This window comes from Herpailurus yagouaroundi, unplaced genomic scaffold (genome assembly GCF_014898765.1).
Source record: "Herpailurus yagouaroundi ecotype Mexico unplaced genomic scaffold, PumYag 77, whole genome shotgun sequence".
Taxonomy (NCBI): domain Eukaryota; kingdom Metazoa; phylum Chordata; class Mammalia; order Carnivora; family Felidae; genus Herpailurus; species Herpailurus yagouaroundi.
In genome coordinates, this window is record NW_024412388.1 from 34,564,300 (window position 1) to 34,576,429 (window position 12,130).

The 12,130-nt window shown below is 47.1% G+C and overlaps 1 protein-coding gene and 1 long non-coding RNA gene across 6 annotated transcripts in view; one reads left to right on the forward strand and one right to left on the reverse strand.

The window, feature by feature from the left end:
- The window catches only part of ST3GAL3 (ST3 beta-galactoside alpha-2,3-sialyltransferase 3), a 201,798-nt gene that overhangs the window by 157,499 nt on the left and 32,169 nt on the right, over positions 1-12,130 (forward strand). The window lies entirely within an intron of this gene.
- Positions 1-12,130, reverse strand: part of LOC121026996 (uncharacterized) — a 30,146-nt gene that overhangs the window by 13,483 nt on the left and 4,533 nt on the right. The window contains exon 1 of one of the 2 annotated variants that reach the window (XR_005788524.1): positions 6,080-6,090. The exons of the other annotated variant lie outside the window; for it this stretch is intronic. This is a non-coding gene — a long non-coding RNA (uncharacterized LOC121026996). Of the gene's footprint in view, positions 1-6,079; positions 6,091-12,130 lie in introns of those variants that run through there. 2 annotated transcript variants of the gene reach the window in all.

Below are 12,130 nucleotides of genomic sequence, written 5' to 3' on the forward strand. Positions count from 1 at the left end.
GTGACCTCGGAGAATAAAACCACCTCCGAGTGATTTTGATCTAGACTAACCAGTCAAAAGCATCGCATCACTTATTGATCCAAAAATTTGATCAACGGAACAAGTTACTCTAGGGATAACAGCGCAATCTGAAGATCTTCCAAGGAAGGGCAGGATGGGCTGGGGCCTGCTTGTGTGCAGGACCCTTTATTCTACCAGGCATTAGCAATGCATGTCTTGGGAAAGTATATGGAATGACTCTAGCAAGTCTCTGGTCCTCCTTCCGGGTGGTTGGCTAGATGGCCATGCAGAGCTAAGTAGCGGAGCACAGGATGGATGGATGTGAAAGAGGAAATTGAATGCTGGTTCAATTTGGTTTACGGCTCTGACAGATCCCTGCCTCATGTGCAGGGCCCACATGTTGTGGCTGGCCATTCATTTGTTCGTTGATTAACTACAATATGCTAGGTACTCTCCTGAGTATTAAGGATATGGCGGGAAGTGTAAGACATGGTGATAAGAGAGTCTGTCTCTCGGGACACCTCTCAGCTTATTGTGCAGATGTAGGGCCTCTTGGGTTTGCAGGGGCCAGGCCATCTGTGTGGAGGCAAAAGGTGGCGGAAATAGTGCAAGTAGCCGCGTCTGTGTTTCACGTGGGCTGGAATTCTTATTGTGAGACTGTTCTCTCTGTGGATCTGAACAGTAACACTGTGACTGGTGGGATTCCCATCTGTCACTAGCTTGACCCATTCCATTTGGCAATTGGTGTAGCGTTAGGAGAGAGAACATCCCGCCCGTGCAGCCTCACCCAAAGCCTCCAAAGTCCAGAGCAAAGCTGGGGCCCTTGGACGAAAGAAGACGGCTAGAGTACTTCCCTGTAGGAACAGCATGCCCAGCTATAGGGCCCAGGGCGACCTGCAGAGGAAATTCCAAGAGCAGTCTGCATTGATGCCTTGTCCACCCTCGGCCAGTGAAGAGGTGTGTGACATAATCCAGCACGTTGGGTCAGAGGCTCAGGCTTCTGTGGCCAGCACAGATGGCACAGCCTTCAGCTTCCCTGCCGATAGAAGCAGCGAGGCCACCCTGAGACCCCAGAAGCAGCGAGCAGCCAGGTAGGTTGCCCCTTAGTCTGTGACTTGGGTGCTCTTCACTGAACAAAAGAGAAGAGGCATAGGTTTAGGGGAAGATCATGGATTCCTTTTTAAAAATATGTTGAACTCAGGTGCCAGTGAGATATCTTGGCCAAGACACTCCAGATGCAGCTGGATAATAAGTCTTGAGCACAGGATATAGGTCTGGATTTGAGACGGAAATTTGGCAACCACCAGTTGGGCATAAGCATCTGGGTATTTAAGACAGTCATGTTTTCTAGTCTTTTTTTTCCAGTCCTTCCTGGGCCCGTAAGCTGTGGGGGGATGCAGAGTAGATGGTGGTCAGCAACAACTGCCCTGTGCCCCTGGACTGCCTGCCCCAGCCCTCTCCTCTGACGGCAAGAGGTCTCATACGACAAGACAGCTCCTGCTCATTCACTATCACTGTGTCTAAGCAGAGGGGAAAAAAAATGGCTGAAGCCTTCTTCTAAGAATTTCATTTATGTCTGGGCCTGAGAAAATAGTGTACTTGTGTGAGTTTCCTGTAGCTGCTATAACAAATTATTCTCTCACAGTTCTGGAAGCCAGAAGTCCAAAACAAGCGTCACTGGGCACAAATCAAAGTGTCAGCAGGACCCACACTCCCTTGGGATGCTCTGGGAGATTATCTGTTCCTTGCCTCTTCCAGCTTCTCATGGCTGCTGATGTTCCCTGGCTTGTGGCCACATCACTTCAGTCTCTGCCCCTGTGGTCATATTGCCTTTTCTTCTGCATGTGGGAAAACTTCTCTCCACCTCTCTCTTATAAGGACACTTGTGAATGCATAAGGGCTCACCTGGATAATCTAGGATAATGTCCTCACCTCAAAATCCTACCTTCACGAAGCTTATGTCCTACCAGGGAAGCACAGACACTAAACAATGAATCAGGAAATTATTTAGTAAATCAGAACAAAATAAATACTGTAGAGAAAAAAGAAAGTATGGTAGGCGGGTAGGAGCAGATTGCAGTGTTAAATAGGATGGTCAGAGTTCACCTTGTGGGAGAGGTGACATTTGAATAAAGACTGGAGGGAGAAGAGGGAATAGGCCAAATGGATATCTGGAGGAAGAACGTTCCAGGCAGAGTAAAGGCCCTAAGGCAGCAAGGAGTATGGTCTTAGGCATCAGTGGTACTCTCATCATTTCTCTGAGTTCCGTTATGTTCCAATCCTTCCAACGAACCCGATACAGCAATGCCCATGCTTGTTGTATTCATCCAACTATGTCTCTGCTTCTCCTTCTGGGCCGCTGAGCTGCTGATGGAGAACACAACGCATGCATGGGCCCCACTGGGGCTCCATGGCCTCAGCCTCTTCTGAGTGTCAGCACTGCTCAGCGCTCCTTGTCCCTGGTGGACTTATCACGGTCACTGTTCCAGTCTTCACCATTCACAGGTTACTGCAGTCTACACCTTCATACCCACAATCCCCCAAATCCCCAGCCCCAGGCATTTCCCAGAGCAAAGAGTCTGTCTGGGAAGCATTCTCTCAGGTTCCCCTGTCTGTAGCCACACCTATCAGAGTGGCCATCTTCACATCCTGCCCCCCTGTTTCCAGGAAGAAGGTATCCTGCCTTCTGTGTCCCTCCCCTTCTACTCTGGATCCTGTCCCCCACCCTCCTTGGGCCTCGTTCCCTTGTCCCCCTGCCCCGTCTCTTGCACCCCCTCTCTCTTCTGCTCGTCTCCTTCTGGCCAGATACAAACACGCTCATTGCCTACCCACCCCCCTACTCAGCAGCTATCATCCTATTTCTGTCTTCTCCTTCACTACCAAGTTTCTTTAGAAATGGCCTGAGCTCTCCTGAACACTTACTTCTCTCCCTCCTCAGTCCCCTGCAGTCTGGCTCGGTCCTCTCTCCAGCCCCAATAACGTGCTTCCCAGAGGGGTGGGTGGCTTGAGTGTATTCTATTCCCACAGGCAGTGTGATCAGTAAAAATACAGGTGCAAGTAGTCCCACTCCATGAGGGTGTTGTGAGGATGAAAAAAGATAATGCGCGTAGAGCACTTAGAGCGGCGTCCAGAATGTAGTAAGGTCTCGATAACTGTAAACTGCTGTCATTACTGTTGTGATTATTGTGGCCCTTGTCAGATATTTCACAGCTGTGTCTGTCTGTGCTTTGCTGCTTTACCCATCATCCTCGAAGGCAGGGACTCTGAGCTGTTGTAGCACACGTTGACAAGATGGATGGTGGGCACCAAAGACACATGGCCCCCATGGGCAGTCTGGCCATCACCCACGCTCTCACAGGGAGAGGAGTGCTTGCCTCTCAGCAGCTTCTCAGCTCACAGTTCTCCCCTTTGCCTCCCGTGCTTCCCTCCCCTCGCTAGGAAGTCTCAGCCCCTTCCCCCCCTCCTTCATCCACACTGAGCACAGGCTGTCAACATCGTCAGTGGGAGCCCTGTCAAGCAGGAGCCTGGGCACTGCTCCCTGAAGGGCGCCTGGCTCAGCCTTTCCTCTCCTCCTTCAGCATAGGCCTCCCTGACTGTCATACATGTCATACATGTGGCTCCAGTCTGTCTGCGGCCACAGTCCTAGAGCAGGCCGAGGGGCAGTAGCTGGCCGTGTTTCAGATTCAGGAAGGGTTTGCTCTGAAACAATAGAAACGTCGCTAGAAGCCTGGCCATTTGGAGCAGGGAGATCCAAGTTTCCATGAGAAGCCCCAAGAAGGCAGCCCCCAGACCTCAATAGCGGAGCAAAAATTAGGCCTGGAGGGGCCCACCAGGGTCCACACTGTGGAGTCCCCCACCTGAGCTGCTCCCCCTGCTTCTGGCCAGCAGGCGTTTGCAGAACACCTGTGTGTGCTTGGCCGTGTGCCAGGGCTACCACACGGTCTTGTGGGGAAGCAGGCAATTGCACTAGTGTGTGGTAAGTGCCATGAGGACAGAGTGCACAAGGAACCATGGAGACCAGAGGAAGGCCCCGTCAGCCCTGTGTGACTCAAGGAAGACCTCTTACCTTTATTGTATTGTATTGTATTGTATTGTATTGTATTGTATTGTATTTTTTCTATTTTATTTTATTTATTCTATTTTACTTATTCTATTTTATTTTATTTTATTTATTCTATTTTATTATTTTATTTTTTCTATTTATTTTATTTTATTTATTCTATTTATTCTATTTTATTATTTTATTTTATTTTATTTTATTTTATTTTATTTTATTTTAAGTTTATTTATTTTGAGAGAGGGGCACCTGGGTGGCTCAGTTGGTTAAGTGTCTGACTCTTGGTTTCAGCTCAGGTCATGATCTCATGACTTTGTGGGTTTGAGCACTGTGTCGGGCTCTGTGCTGGCAGTGCAGAGCCTGCTTGGGATTTTCTCTCTCTCTCTCTCTCTCTCTCTCTCTCTGCTCCTCCCCCACTTGCTCTCTCTCTCTCAAAATAAATAAATAAACTTTAAAAATATTTATTTTGAGAGAGAGAGCACAAGTGGGGAAGAGGCAAAGAGAGAGAGAGAGGATCTTAAGCAGGCTCTGCACTGAAAGCATGGAGCCCGACACGGGGCTCGATCTCACAAACCGTAGGATCATGACCTGACCCGAAATCAAGAGTTGGATGCTTAACCGACTGAGCCACCAGGCGCCCCAGGATTCTTACCTTCAGAAGGTAGAGGTGCTGGGATCCGGTTGAAGAATGAGCAGAAATTCAGCCTGTGAGTGAAAAGGAGAGGAAAATTCCAGGCGAAGGGAATAGCATGTATGAAAGCATGGAGGCATTAAAGAGTCTGGCAGGTTACAGAAACTCTACATAGTTGGGTATGGGTAGCACTTAGGGAAAGGGAGGAGGGGGTATCTGAGACAGGAGAGGTAGACAGGAGCCAGATCACAGGGGCTTCATAAACCAGAGGAAAGAGCTTAAACTTTTTCCTCTAGGTAGCAGCTGTCGTGGGTAGAAACCTGTACCAAGGGGCTGAACTATCTTCAGGCTCGCCTGAATATAGGACCCAAACAGTGTCTTTCTCCCAGTGTTTTGGCTCTGGGTTCATCTTGGTTTGCCTGTTATGTAGACTGTTTTCTCTATGTAGCCACAAAGATGGCTCCAGCAGCTCTAGGCCCAGGGTCAGCCCATTTTTTCTTAAAGGTCCAGTTAGTAGATATTTTGGCTTTGTGGGCCACAAACGATTGCCACAGCTACTTAACTCTGCTGGTAAAGCGTGACATCAGGCACAGACATTAGGTAAATGAATGAGCATGTCTGTGTTTTAATTTTTTTTTTTAACGTTTATTTATTTTTGGGACAGAGAGAGACAGAGCATGAACGGGGGAGGGGCAGAGAGGGAGGGAGACACAGAATCAGAAGCAGGCTCCAGGCTCTGAGCCATCAGCCCAGAGCCAGACGCGGGGCTCGAACTCGCGGACCGTGAGATCGTGACCTGAGCTGAAGTCGGACGCCCAACCGACTGAGCCGCCCAGGCGCCCCGCATGTCTGTGTTTTAATAAAACTTTATTTATAGAAACCGGCATCTGGTCTATGGGCTGCAGTTTGTACAAGCCCTGTTCTTGGCTTAGATGGTCATGACAGCTCACTATCAGAGAAAAAGAGACCCCCATATCCCCCAGTGGCCAAATATTAAACCTCAGAGAAGAGTTTGATTTGTCCCACTTGGATCAGGTGCCTGCCCATTTTAAGCCAGTTACTCTGGTTCCGGGTGAACCGTCCTGATTGGCCAGCCTGGGACATGCGCTCCTCCCAGCAGCAGTGGGGGGAGGGGAGGTCAGCTCAGTGGAACCATACGGAATGAAAAGTAGCCTGCGTTTACTCAGGGAGGGGGAAGGAATGCAGATATCCACTGCAAGGTGTCAACAAGAAAGAGCATGAACCGAGTGCCCGAGTTTCCAGTGATGATCTGGCTTGAAATTGGTCCTGACACAGCGTCAGGGCACCAGGCCAACCCCTGCGGGGCTGATGCATGCCCTGCCTTGGCCTTTCCTTCCGTGCAGAGTTTACACCTCAACTGCTTTATTTACACCAGTCGGAATACACTCGCCAGCTCCTTCCTTCCTCACGCACTGCTCCACCCCCTGGGTGGGACTAGAGGGCAGATTCATTGGGAGGGGTCACCAGGCTGAGCTACTCTAACCCCTGGTACGTGCTGCTTTACTCTGTCTGGCCTCAATGATACCTTGAGGGGAAGATTCTCTTCTCTCCTGTGCCTTTGCCTACACTACCCTTCTCCTGGAACTCTCCTCCTAACATTCTCCACCAGGCTCATTTACTTGTCCTTCAAGGCCCTGCTCAGTTTTGTTGTCATCTTCTTCACGAAGATTCTCCTGTAGCCCTAAGTCGGTCTAAGACCTTTGTATCCCTGTTACACAATGCACGATGTACAGACGCATTTTATGATTATTTGTTTACCTGTGTCTACTACTAGCTCCTGAAGGGAAGGGCCAGGGCTGGTTTTCCTTTAGGCCCCAGCCAGCACTTAGCACAGGGGCTGGTGCCGAGTAGGCCAGTAGTTGTTGGATAGGACGGCATTTTCCACTCCATCTAGTCCCACAAAGGATAAGGAGGCAGGAACTGCGTGCTGATGTTTGGAACAGGACTTGTTGGTTGTTACCTGTTGTTTGTGTTCTCTACCTCTGTGCTGCTTCTCCCTGGACATATGTCCACCTGCCCTACGGGTTGACCATCCTTTCTCTTCCTGTTCTCCAGGGGACCCATTCAGGTGGTCAGTGAGGGAAATATGCAGGAAGACAGAAGTTTGCGAGGCATTTAGGAAGTGCTCATCTTGCTGGCTTGGATGTATACCAAGGTCTTACTGTGCAGGGCCTTTTGTGGTGGGGCTGCTGCAACAAGATCCGAAACGAGACCAGGTAGATTCTAGAAAGCCCATGTCTCTCTGTGTTGTCCACCTCCCCACTCCCCAGAACAGGTTCTGGGACAGTGGATCTGTGGGGATTGGCCTTCACCCTGCTGGATGACAATCTCACTTCTGGGGGGCCAAGGTCTATGGCTGAATCTAACAGACAGATTAGTTGTGGCCCCTGGTCCTCAGGACCCACTGCTGGGTTCTGTCTTCCCTTTGTCCCTTGGGCTGCTTAGGCTGTTCACACTTACTGGGATGAGTAGCTAGAGGGCCAGACAGGCACAGATGGAGAACAGAAGATGTGTGTTATCCTAATCCAGCAAACCCACATCTGGAGGCTCCTCTTTCAGTTTGGTTGGTGGGAGATAGGAGGGAGATCCTTCTCTGGGTCTGCTGGTGCCCACGTATAAGTACTCCTCACGCCCTGATAAGACCCAGTCACCTTTCTTGCTGGTCTCTGGATACAGGCTAAAGTGCTGGACCTTCAGAGCGCCTGGGTGGCTCAGTTGGTTAAGCGTCCAACTTCGGCTCAGGTCATGATCTCACAGTTCGTGAGTTCAAGCCCTGTATCGGGCTCTGTGCTAACCAGCTCAGTGCTTCAGATTCTGTGTCTCCCTCTCTCTCTCTCTGCCCTTTCCCCGCTCACACTTTGTGTGTGTGTGTCTCTCTCAAAAATAAATAAACATTAAAAAACTTTTTTTAAGTGCTGGACCTTCAGTAGTGGTTTAGGTTGATGAGCCAGAGTTGGGGACATTCACCTTCTACACTGCGCCTCAGTCACACCACTGGGCATAAAATGAGCTGAAAGCTATCTTCAGAGGGCCCTGGGTTGCCTTGCTAGCTGGATAGAGTCTGTAGGTCTGTGGACAGGGCAGCCTGTGGTTCCTGCGGTCACAGCCTTGTTATGAGAGGCACAGGGGTCAGACCCACCCTCATCATGTGCCCTCCATGTGCCCTCCTAGTGCCACAAGTCTCCAAACTACGCTCTAGGATCTAAGGAGAAAAGAGGGACAGGTTCCAGTGCAACTTCCCTCTCCTCCTTCCCCTGTTCCTTCTCACGCACTCACACACCCTACTGAAACCTGATCCTAAGGCTGCCTCGCGTGCTGGAGCCCTGGGCTGGCAGGCTGGGGCCCGTCTGCCTGAGCCTGCCCCACCCTACCCTGCTACCCCCCAGGCCAGGGCAAGCAGGTCAGGCGTCCCACACCCCCGCTAGTCTGACCAGTCCTTCTGCACCTCAGAGGCCACCTCCACCCTGGCCAGGCCCCCACACTGGCACACTAGTCTCAGGACAGAATTGGCTTCTGTCCCGAGACTAGTGTGCCAGTGTGGGGGCCTGGCCAGGGTGGAGTACTTATACGTGGTATAAGGAGTACTTATACTTATAGTATACTTATAGTATAAGGAGTACTTATACGTGGTTCTGTCCCAGGTGTAGCATGAGGCTCTGCCCAGGCCACCTGCAGAATTAACACAAACACACATACATGCACCACCTCTACCATCAACCCACCCCACTTCCTGTTGTTTATGGCCCCTAGCTCAGCTTCCAAGGCCTCTGCAGGCACTGAATCACCTCATGGGGGCTGAGCAAAGTGCAGTGGAAACACTGTAGGAAGACGACAGGCCTACCTGGGGGCAGCAGGGAAGGTTGTCCAGAGGAAATAGCCTTTGAACTGAAAGAATAACAAGGGATTTTCCAGGCAGATAGAGACGGGAGGGGATTGGGGAATAGAGTGGGGGCGGGGGGGCACTGCACGTGTAAGCGCGTGAAGACCAGCATGTTCAGAGAGCTACAGATAGTGCACCGTGCTGGAGTGTGATAGTAGTCTCAGAAGAGTAAATCCCAATTATGTTAGATTAAGGAGTGAACAGGAGATGGGGGAGTTGAGACAGAATAGCCATTGCTCTTTCTAGATGTCTCACCACGAAGGCGTAGAGAGAGTGAGAGATGGATAGCTAAAGGGGTATGTGGTCAGGAAAGTTTGTTGAGTGGGTTTGTGTGTTTGTTTTCACATAAGAGAGACCTGAGCTTGATTGTATGCCTCGGGGTGCGGGGTGGTGCGGGGGTGGGGTACAAACAGGAAGGGGAACCAGAGCATGCTGAAGAGATCAGTTTTGGGGGGCGAAAGGGTGAGATAAGGAAGCAGGAAACTGAATGAGTTCCTATCTGAGTGTCCTGGATTGGGCTGTGAAGTGAGAGAAGAAATAATCTGCTTAAACAAAGTTGGAAAGGATAGAGCATTTGTAGAGTGTGGAGAAGGTTTGGAATAGCTACTGAGCAAAGTTGAGGGTCCAGCCTAAGGTTCAAGTCTATGAATTTGTATTGGCATCAGTTCACGTCAGTGTGCGGTGTGTGTGTGTGTGTGTGTGTGTGTGTGTGTGTGTGTGTTCTAGCAGTACAAAGAATGCAAGAGTGTAGGATTAGATTAATCTCTGGGTAGATTTTGCCTAATGGATGGGGCAAAAAGACAGTGGAACTGGGGGTCCAGGGTCCTGGCAAGAAAGACAGGAGAAATGGATGGGATTCTAGCCAGGAAAGAGACATAACCTGAGAATGAAGAGAATTTTTCTAACTAAGACTCAGAATCCAGAAAGAATAAGGTAAAAGGTTGACAAATTTTACTACATTTTTAAAAAACCTATTGCAAAAAATGAGGGGAAAAAAGAAAGCAAGAAAATGCCATAAGCCAAGGAAATGTTAAATAAACAGACTAGGAGAAATATTTGTAATTGTGTCTCAGTGGGTTTATATATTTAATATATGCAGGGTGTCAAAAAAGGGAAGATTGTTAGCTAGCACTATGTTGGTGATTATAATGTAATATATGAGTATAAGAAACCAACACATCATACTCTTACACAGTGACACAACCTAGATATCAGTTATATCTCAAAAAATCTGGGAGAGGGGCACCTGGGTGGCTCAGTTGGTTAAGTGTCTCTTAGTTTCAGCTCAGGTTATGATCTCACGGTTTGTGAGTCACACATCAGGTGCATGTGCTAATGGCACAGAGCCTGCTTGAGATTCTCTCTCTCTCTCTCTCTCTCTCTCTCTCTCTCTCTCTGCTCCCACTTCAGCCACTCCCCTGCTTGCACGCTCTCTCTCTCTTTCAAAATAAATAAACATTAAAATAATTTTTTTAAGCTGGGAGAAAAAAAGGGAAAACCAGTAATCCTATAGAAAAATGAGCAACAGATAGGAACCAAGGTAATAGAAAAAGGAGTGCAAATGGCCCTTTTATAGATATAACGATGTGCAATTTCACTTACACTAAAAGATACAAATGAAAACAACACAGAGATACTCTTTTCTCTCCTATCAGACTGGCCGAATTGCAGTGTTTGACAGTGTACTTTTACATGGCTGGTGGGGCACAATCCCTGTGGAGCGTAATTTGGCAACATGGAGCAAAATTACTTACGTGCATTTTCCCTTTGACCCAACCAACCCACTCCTCGGGATCTATTCCAAAGATATGTTGGCAAAGAGAAAAGACATATGCATGAAGTTATTCACTGTAACCGCTGTTGGTAGAACCTACTTTACACAAGATTGCAACAACTCAGGGGACTGAATAATATTATCAAGTATATAATTCTACATACTACTATGGAGTGATTACCACAGTATATTGTATAGCAAACAAACAAACAAAAAAAACACCTCAGTAGGCGAAACAGTATATGTTATTTTTATTGAATAAAGAAAGGAATAGTAGTACTCTGCACACACATATATGTACTGTGTATTTGCTCACCTCAAAAAAAAAAAAAAGGAAGGGTAAAATAAAAATGAATTCATTGTAGGAATAATACTAATGTGAATAAAATACAAATAAAATGAAGTTAATAATAAAAAATAAATACTGTAGGGGAATAGAAGCAACAGAAGTCAGACACAGAAATAAATGTCAGACTCCTCTGAATGTATCTTGTTTTGTGAATTTAGTTTGGCACTAGGTAAAGTGTTATATCGTCATAAAACAAAATTAAATTAAAATGGGGTATAAGCAACCCCTAAAAAGCAAAAGCAAAATGAAACAAATGGACTTAACTACGTACCATTAACGAATTAAAGCTCAGCAGAATTATTTCAAGTGGCAAAAGCAACGTCACTTGTCTGTACTTCTCTAATAGGGTATACCCAGAGATAAAAAGAACTGTAAAGAAACTATATTTAAATTGTTTTTAGTAATGAGAGTGTTAGTAATGTTATGCTAAAAATATTATATATTTTTCTACATGTATCTATCTGTAAATATGTATTAAGATAAAGCAGATAAGTAATTGTGTTGCTATCACTATAGGCAAGAATGTCTACTTAATTGAAAAGAGATACAAATATAAAGGAAGCTTACATAGATGACTTTTATGACATGTGAATTATATCTCAATAAAGCTATTAAATAAGAAAAAGAAAGTAAGTACAAATCTTGTAATCCTGAATTTGGGTTGGGAATACTAGTATAAATGCATGATGTATTTTCTGTTTATGGGTGGTGCCTGAGTGGCTCAGTTGGCTGAGTGTCCAACTCTTGATTTTGGCTCAGGTCATGATCCCAGGGTCATGTGATTGAGCCCCATGTTGGTCTCCATGCTGAGTATGGAGCCTGCTTAGGATTCTCTCTGCCTCTCTCTCTCTCTCTCTCTCTCTCTCTCTCTCTGCCCCTCTCCCACACCTGCATATTCTCTAAAAATAATAATAAATAATTAATTAATGCTAAAAAAATTATTTCCTGGCTTTTTCCCCCTGAAAACACCTGGGAAAAATGACTAACCATACTGACATGAGCGACCCAGCCACCCAGATGGTGGTCTCTAAATACCATTTCCAATAACCAGGACTCCTTGGAAAATGACTGACTTCAGATGGAGGCAAGAAATATATAGGACAAACCTGGGAACATCTTCACATACTAGAAAGCAAGGACATTTTCTTTCCTTGATTACTGGAGTGTGTTAGAAGGATTCAGGAGCCAAGATGAAAAGGCCAAAGAGAGAAAAAGAGAGGAGGAAACCTATGGATTAGAAAGAGACTAGAGATTAACCCAATTCAGTGTGTGGACCATGCTTTCATTCTGATCTAAATAAACAACTATTAAAATAACAACAAACATTAATTAAGGAGAAATCTGAAACTGATGATTTGTTGCTATTAAGAAATTCTAGTGTTTTAGGGGCGCCTGGGTGGCGCAGTCGGTTAAGCGTC